The following is a 9,048-nucleotide window of genomic DNA, read 5'->3' as shown; positions in this document are numbered from 1 at the left end:
TCCATCCTCACCTCCTCCATCACCATCTGGTACGCTGCTGCCACTGCCAGGGACAAGGGCAGGCTGCAGCGCATCATTCGCTCTGCAGAGAAGGTGATTGGCTGCAATCTTCCTTCTCTTCTGGACCTGTACGCCTCAAAGACTCTGAGGCGAGCAGGAAAGATTGCAGCTGACTCCTCCCACTCCGGACACAAACTGTTTCAGACTCTCCCCTCTGGCAGGAGGCTGCGGTCCATCAGGACCAAAACCTCTCGCCACAAAAACAGTTTCTTCCCGTCTGCAACTAGCCTCAATAACAAGGCCCGGGTCCCCCACTGACACCCCCCCCTTGCAAATGATACAAATGTCTCTGCACATGTAAATACTGTTTCATCTTGTTTCATCACAGACCTAGCACGTTGTTGTTGATTGTTGATCTTTGTTGTTGTATATTTTTATGTTGTCAGTTTACATATTTATATGTACACAATATTCTCTTCCATTGCGTTACTTCTGCACGGCACAGACCCAGAATAATGCACATGTCTACAATGTTGTTCTTCCATTCCATACCAGTACATTTATTTATGTCAACTGTATGTTTGTCTACGTGTAGCACCTTATCACAAAAGAAAATTCCTCATATGTGTAAAACACTACTTGGCAATAAAGCTCCTTCTGATTCTGATTCTAAAAGAGAAACTTATAACACTCTCAATAAAAGACTGATAGAATATACTCAGGATGACCAGCGTGACAGAGAAGGAGTTTAGTTTGTGGAGAAGATAAATTCTCTGTTGCCCCCGCTTCACAATGCCGCCGCTGTTTATATCTAACTTAAGATGGTCATCAAAAGCAGACCCAAGTATTTATATGATGAGACAATTTCCACCTTTTCATTATGTATGATGCTCTCTGAAGCAGCATCTCTATTTCGCCCAAAGTCAATAATTAATTCTTTGGTTTTAGATACATTTAAGTTAAAGAAATTGTTATCACACAATGAGATAAAGTCAGGTTTATCATTAAAACAGTAAACATGTCTTATGCGTCAAGACACTGTTGACTTTTTTAATATTAAACCAAGACCATGATCTTAACATAGTCCTGTGAGTGTCTAAACATAACCATCAAAAAGCTGACTCATGCTGAAGTTTCTACAAGCAGATCAAGAGCAGATAGTGGAGGGAAAACAGGTGAGATATGTTGGAAGTGAGCATTTTGCCAAAAGACAGCGCAACAGTTTCTTCAAAAACTGCAGTTGAAAATGAGTAGTTATTAAAAAGTCATTTCTAGGGGACAGGTTAGCATGATGAGACTAGAGAGAAAAAACTGGGACCAAACTGGAGGTGACAGCAGAAGGAAAACCTAGAAGAGGTTAGAAAAGTAGAGTAAGAAGAGAAGAAAAACAAGAATGAACTAGGCCTAAAAATGTTTTAAGTTTAGTGGAAAGAAGGTTGATATGACAACCTCATACACCTTCAGTTATCTGTTCACTGTGTCCCTAAATTAATTTTTGCTCTCTGCTGCTATTTTACTGGTAACTGTTATCTAGTTATTAAGTCTCCTCTCTTCCTCCCTTCCCAACATCTGGCACCCACCATAGCCTAAATCCCTTTCTCTTAAAGCTTTTAACACTTGTTTTGTTCGCGCCCTCACTCGATCTTCCGCTTTCTGTTCAGAGGGCAGAGGGCTCTCGACATCCCAAATGCTTGATTTCCCCTCTTTTCAATTCCTTTCTTTCGTCCCAGCTTGGGGAATTGTGAATGAATATGAAAAAAAATTTCCCTTTTTTTTTTGTTTTTTTTTACAGTTAATTTGCACTGCATTTTCTCTCTCTAGCCTGGTGTAGACTCAGGTGGGCATGAGTATTAATAGCTTCCCTCGTCCGTGACGTCGACTGAAATCACACATGTGCCTCTTAACGCTCAGAGGTGTTTTATGTTAGTTAGACACATCACTCTCAGCGGTTAGTTAGTCAGGGCTGTAAAGCACTTCAGCACCTCAGTACAAAACAGAAAAGCAAATCTAAAAAGTCTTTTCTGCCTGCCTTTTGCCTCTTAGCTATAACGATGTATTCAATTGCATGCTTTTCTACCTTTCTATCTTGTTTTTCCCACTTTGGTAGTGTTTGTAACTATTCTATCTGTTGCTAACCTTCTTTCTGCTTTCCCTCTTTCTCTTCACCAAATCATTCTGCTCTTTAATGCGATTTTCAGTCTTTCATTCCCCCTCTTTTCTCTATTCCTCTGCATGTGACCATGTGACTAATCTCCCTCTGCCTCTCTCTCTTCATTAGAAAAGGCCTGTATACTCTGCCTGAAAGCTTTGTGGGGTCCTAAATGCTAAATGCCAGTCTGTCTCTGCCAGGCGCCCGCTTAGTGCCGGTCTCCTTGGTGACGAGACCAGCGATCAGTCCGTTCTGCACCAGACACTGAGGGGTTTGTGATTGAGTGTGCATGCTTGTGTGACTTACGTGTGTGTGTGTGTGTCTGTGTCTGTGTCTGCATACAGTAGCTTTGTGTGTGTGTGTTTTGCCCCCTATCTGCGAAAAGACATGTACTGTAGGTAACGCGGGAGAAAGCAGGGCAGTACGAGGGGCATGTATTCACTGGCTCATTATCATGTGAATGCATTATGTTTCCTGTCAACATGCCTCTGCCAAACAAGGGGGCCCCTGTTCTCTCTGCCAGGGCTCAAGCTCCACAGCAGCCAGGCCCCAACGTGGTGCAGTTCTGCACTGGCACAATTCACCAGGAGTTTAGCTCCACTGACACTGCTGTTGGCCTCATCTCAATTCTGTCCATCTGTACTGGCATCTCAGCAGCCGGCGAGGAATCAGTCTGTGGGAATGAGATGGGGAGACTCCATTCAGAAACATTTAACTGTTTTAAAATGATGGAGGGCTTGTTATGGTTTGGATTTAGATACTTTTGATAAAATCCTCAATAATATGTCAAAAACTTGGCATATATACATTTTACAATATCATTAATGTTTTTACTATGATGAAATATGTAAAAACTGTTTTACAGTGCAGCACAGCTCTGCATTTATTACCAGTTTGGTCCATCCAGCCATTTATTTTCTGCTGCTTATCTTGGCTGGGGCGTGGTGGCAGCAGGCTAAGCAAAGGTAGTCCACACGTCCCTCTCCCCCTGGGACCAATTTGCTTTGGGAGACTTTACAAGGAGCTATTGTCCCTGACAACACGGCTCCGGGGGTCACAAACCCCAACACCGTGATAAGGTGGTGAACATCACAACAGGTTTTTAGGCAGTAGTTTGTGGTATTACTGTTATCCTGTATATTTTGATGGTGAGGGTCTGCTAACCTACCTACAGAGGAGAGAGGCCAGGTGATTGTTGCCTCACTTGCTTGTGCATCATTTGAAGTGATACTGTGAGGTGTTTTTAATACTCAACTCATCCCTGTAGATAGGCATGTGTATGTGGATGTGCAAGCTATGTGTGTACATGTATTGTGTACTCAACCTTGATCAGCAGTCGTCTTTAAATGGTACCTTTATGAAGTTCCTTATGTCAGACAAACAAACAACAAAGACTCGTTTTTCTTCTAAGTATAATCAATGAATGATAAGATAATAATGACCAATATTCAGGTCATGCTGATAAAGATGGGAGCATTTGGCATCTCCTCCTGCAGCTGTGGCTGGCAGAGGGATAGGTCTCTGAGGTGGTCACCCACCTCTTGGTTCAGCTCGGGCCTTGGCAGGTGACTGAGCTCACAGTCTCTGGTGGGCAGCCTTGCCAAACAGGACTGCCATCAGGTCTTTTTCAGTAGCCAGGTGTGGGGTCTGGTCACTCAACTCAGGTGAACTCAGTGAGGAGTCTTGCACTGGATGTGTCATCAAGACCCTCCTTTCAGCGTCAGGGACAATAAATGTAGGTGGAGTAAATTTAAGAAGTACCTCTTAGTTTAATGAAACAGCACCAACACACACAACTATCAGTCTTCAAAAGTTTAATTAACACCTCTAAAACAGTCTCACCAAAAACTGAATATTAACCTTCGTGGACATATTACAGGACTGTTTTAACAGACTGCGTTACGTTTTATCTTGTGTGTTGGCCATGCTACTCATTGATAAACCAGATGACCTGAAATGGCTTTTGTTAATCAAATCCAAATATGATTTTAACAACCACCTGGAGGAAAACAATGTGCTCTAAGGGGATCCATCAAGCAGGTGGCCTTTGCCATTATCATCATTGGCCCGTTCACACTCTACATCAGTCTTCCCTACATCGGTGCTGCATCTTTGGCTGCTGTTGGGGGTATTGATCCGGCTGACAGAGACTAATTCTTTGATACACAGGTCAGCCCTTTGGTCTGAGCTCTCACATCTCACTGGGACCAATTTAAAGACCTGAATAGCTGAGGGTCCTAACACTGGGTTTCACAGGGTGTGTGTTAGCGAAGGTATATGTATATGGGTATGTGTGTGTGTTCACACATGGGTGTACTGTGCTCCAAAGTTCCTCTGCAAGCAATATTCAGATGCTGTGACTTGCATCTGTGAGAGACTGCATGCAGCTCACACACATGTATTACATACAAATGGGTAGTTGAATACCCACCCACGAAGCCTGTGTGAATGAGTATATCCTTGACAAATGCTGGTTAAAGCCTCCACTTACTGTCTATGGTCCAAACTCAGGTGAAGGTGAACTGAGTGTCTAAAGTATTTTTTTAAAGACTTAAGCCCTCTAGGAATTACAAGCACAAATACAAATAAATAAAACACAGAATTAGCTTAGAGTGAGGTGTTTTGAGACATTGTTAAAAATGTTATTTCATCCTATCCAGGATAGCTCAGGACAGATCCAGAATGTTATTGAGGGGGAGGCCTGGCCAAGACAGACAAGATCAGCAGTAAACACATTTAGAAATTAATAATAATCTCATTGCCTCCTAAACAAGTCATTTTATCTTAAAGGAATGATGTGATATTTTGGGATATACACTAATTGGCTTTCTTGCTTAGAACTGGATGGTTCCCATAAAAAAGCTTAGGTAAGTGGCTAAAATCAACCTGTTAGTCCATGCTTGAAGCCTTTTACTTGTAAATGTGATAGCATAAATCTCACCAAAGACTTGAGTCTCTGGTGATCGCCCGGAAATTGTGCTAATTAGTGAGCTTTATAGGTGCTGTTAGCTTTGCACAGAGCCAGGATAGTTGTTTCCCACTGCTTCCAGTCTTAATGCTAAGCTAAGATAACCGGCTACCAGCAGTTCCTTCAAATTCATTATACAGGCACTGTAATGGTATCGATGTTCTGATCTAACTCTCGGTAGGTAAGTAAGCAAATAAACATTTTTCCCAACATGTTAAACTGTTCTTTTAATTTAAGGACTGGGTCAGCCATGTCTATCTCTGCATTTCCAGACCAGTTTGGGGGTGATTTCTAAAAAACGAGTCAGCAGTCAATTTTGCAGTACGCTCAAATGTTTTCTGTCCACACGGAACCATGTAAGGTGGAAAAAAGAAAAAAGCCCCTTATTTTGGTTTCTGACATGTGATGGATGACTGATTGAGAGAGAATCTAAAAACAATCTGGCTACATCCACTTGCAGATTCACTGTCAAATGACCTTGTGAGAAAAGCATATGTGAATCCACTAAGTTGGCTCCAACAGTCTCATGCTCTAATGTATCTGTGCCAGACTGAGCCACTTTAACTGCTCTTATTTCTTTCACACTTTTTCCAATTAGAACATGGCTTGTGATTGAAGGACAGCAGTCAGCTTGGTAATATATAGAGAGTATTAGTGAGTGTATGTGTGTTTAATAGAGAAAGAGAGCAACAATGTGGGTGTGAGTTGAGCCATGTTGGCAAGTGCTTGGGTGTCATGACTTTATTATCTTGGCCCGTGTGCATGTGTATGTTATCTTTGCTTAACTGTGAGTTTGTATATGTACATGTGTGAGTATGTGCATGTGTCTTTATTATCTTGGCTTATTGGACGTTTGCGCCGAGGTTTCTTAGTTCACACACTGGGTTAATTGACCTCTGGGGACGTTTCTCTCCGCAGTGATAATGAATGTCTGAATGATATGATTATTCTGCATTTGCCTTAGATATGAGATTATCATGGGGCTTTGAGTTCTGAGGTGGCTTATAATCTTTTAAATGACACATTTAAATGCACCATCTCAAATATGTTTAGCGTGTCTTTGATGCCTGTGTCAGAAATTCTACTAGAAATATTTTTATATTTTACAGAGGTTTACTTTTTGCATCATTTTAAGATGTGTATTGGGTATTTAAAGAATTATATTCCTCCCACCAGTGACACATTCAAATAGATTTGGTTGACAAAAATAGATTTGGACAGGTTCTCTTCAGGTTCTCTAATCTTCAGGTAAACAGTTCCCTGCAAAATGGGAATGCAGTGTCTTGGAACTGAACTCTTCATTTGTTTTATTCACGTGCAAATACATATTATATGAACAATATTAAAAGGTCTGATCATCAATGATTAATAGTCTTTGTGCTGTAATGTAGGTTAGGGCCCAGGAGGCTAGCGAGCTGGAACGTAAAACAAACAAATCATTCTCCATAAAGGAAAACACCCTCTCAGCTGCAGCCTGCGTTGTAATGACCTGTATTCCCAATAACAAAGAGTGCTGACGATGAAAAATTATCAGTGTGATGAAGTCATGAGGGGTTTTTGTTACTCGTGTTTAAATTTGTTCCCAGCACTCTCAAGGACAGTGTATGTTTTATGATGCCAAATACGTGTACACATGAGCGGGCACACACACTCACTCAGAGGCTTTCACACCTAGACAATCAAAGAAACAAACTAATGAAGCCTTTCTGAAACAAACAACTTGATTAAGACTCAAGAGGGGAGAGAATCAGGTGTGAACACCGTCGGTCATGAAATCATGTGTGAACGTATGCCAAGGATGTGTTTTTAAAGATGCAGTTTGTGTACTTTTAAGAGATGCACCACCTCCTGAGGGAGATTATTTGGGCATGCTATCTCCAACATTGCTACTCACTACCTGCTGATCATCTTCTGGCCGAACATACCGGCAGGAGAGCCGAGCGTGGGTTTGCCTCTGGGAGACACACTTTTGTTTTCCTTGAAGCTGCATTTGTTCAGTGTTCACAGATCAGTTCTCTTCCTTCCCTTGTTCTCTTCTATAAGATAGAAGGAAAGCTGTGAGTAAGGCAGACTAGAAAAACAAAAGACAAATTTCTGACTGTAAATTAGTGATTTTAATAACACTTCAATATAATGCTTTATGTTACCAAGAGCAAATCTTTACCTATATACCAATTTAGGGCATACGCTTTGATTAACCATGACAATATAAAGATATTTCACTTCATCCAGCACTTGTATATTTAGTAATAAACTCTTGTTTTCACTGCTCAAATAGTGTGCTCAGGAATGCAGGCAAAGCTAAAGGTGCCCCAGAGTGATTTGTTTTATTGTCCTCTTAGAAGAAGTATAAAGAGCTGGGTGAATCCACATCAGAAGCAGAGGCAGAGTTATATGCTTTGACCCTTGGTAGGATTAGGCTGTGGTTGGGGCCCCTACTTCGCCATGGTGGCGGCTGGGTTATCAAGTAGTGGGAGGGCCATGGCGACTTGTTGCGGCTGGTATAAAGTCATCTTGTGTGAGATAGAATGAAGGTCATATTCAGCTCCGTCACCGTCAGCTGAAGAGGTGGTCAGTAGCAACGTCCCGATTGGCCGGCTACGCACATATAAACCTTGTTTCTTCAGTAGAAAGAAGTTCCAATGAAAAATTTTGACTTTGTTCTGTAGTTATGGATGGTCCAGAGTAACAATGGCACTGTTTCTGGAAAGGGATGTTGCTGTATTTTTTAATGCTGTTCCACAAACATAATTCCATTCACCTCCATTGAAATCTTAACATTTAATCTAACTGTTTAAATGGCCCAACACCACTTGGGAAAAGTGAGAACAATTTAATTTTTATTGTGTTTATTTATTGGTATTTTGGACCCTTTAAATTAAACCCTGTAAAGCACTGTGAAGTCCCAAAAGACAGTAATACAACAAATAAATAGCCCTATAACCAATCATATTCCCAGTGGCAGATGATTTCTCTTTTTTTTGTATTGAATTTATGGTTCACGAAACAATGAAATTCCTGTCCATGTGTAAAAATGAAATGTGAAATATCTTTGATCACAATTCCACATTAGAACATTGAAATCATTTATGAAATCACTGTTGCTGTTTGCACAGCCCCCCTCTCCATTTATAGACACACGTGTGGATTCTGTCACTAGGTCTATTTAATAAATCAAAGAAAGGGACCATACATTCTACATTTGTTTGGTCAGCATGAGACAGTATCTCAAAGCAGATGTTTCAAGCCAAAAATGTAAGAGTTTGCAATGTTGTGATACTAAGCTGAGCTCTGAGAGGTTGCAGTTTGGATATAAGTTGTGCCCAAATAAACAACTGGGCAGCAGAAACAACCTGTGAACTCACTGACACAATATTACGGTTTCAGTCCAAACCTACTTTTATTATGTTCACCAGCTAACCAACGAAGGTTAAAATCAAGGGCAACTGGACTTGGTTGAAGATACTGGAAGACGTTTCGTCCCTCATCCAAAGGACTTCTTCAGTTCTGACTGACTGGCAGGGAAACTCAGCTATTTAACCTCAGTGGGGTCGTTGGCCCGGGTCATCGATACCGCTGGTTCATTAGTGTTCCTTGTTGCTGTGACGACAGTCGTTACAGTCGTTGAGACTACCTGTGGCCAAGACTGAACGACCATCGTTGGTATCTTCACCTGAGGTCAATAGGTTACGTTTGTTGAGTTTCCTGGGAAGTGATGAAAGGACAGCATTGTAAGTGGGGGATAAGTGGTGGCGTAGACCCCCTCCCCTGTTCAATGACGGCTTCTTGACCCGGGTGTAGATGGCTTCCTTGACACCTCTTTCAAACCATCTATCTTCTCTGTCTAAAATGTGCACCTGGTGGTCCTCAAACGAGTGTCCTCTGTCCTTCAGATGTAAGTAGACTGCAGAGTCTTGACCTGAGGAGTTGG

At 41.6% G+C, this 9,048-nt stretch overlaps 1 protein-coding gene across 1 annotated transcript in view; it reads left to right on the top strand.

Annotated features, from left to right (window-relative positions):
- The window catches only part of igsf11 (immunoglobulin superfamily member 11), a 124,905-nt gene that overhangs the window by 30,390 nt on the left and 85,467 nt on the right, over window positions 1–9,048 (top strand). The gene's annotated exons all lie outside the window — the stretch shown is intronic.

This window comes from Micropterus dolomieu, linkage group LG17 (genome assembly GCF_021292245.1).
Source record: "Micropterus dolomieu isolate WLL.071019.BEF.003 ecotype Adirondacks linkage group LG17, ASM2129224v1, whole genome shotgun sequence".
Lineage (NCBI taxonomy): Eukaryota > Metazoa > Chordata > Actinopteri > Centrarchiformes > Centrarchidae > Micropterus > Micropterus dolomieu.
The sequence above is the reverse complement of the archived record's forward strand: the minus strand, read 5'-3'. Positions and strand labels throughout refer to the sequence as shown.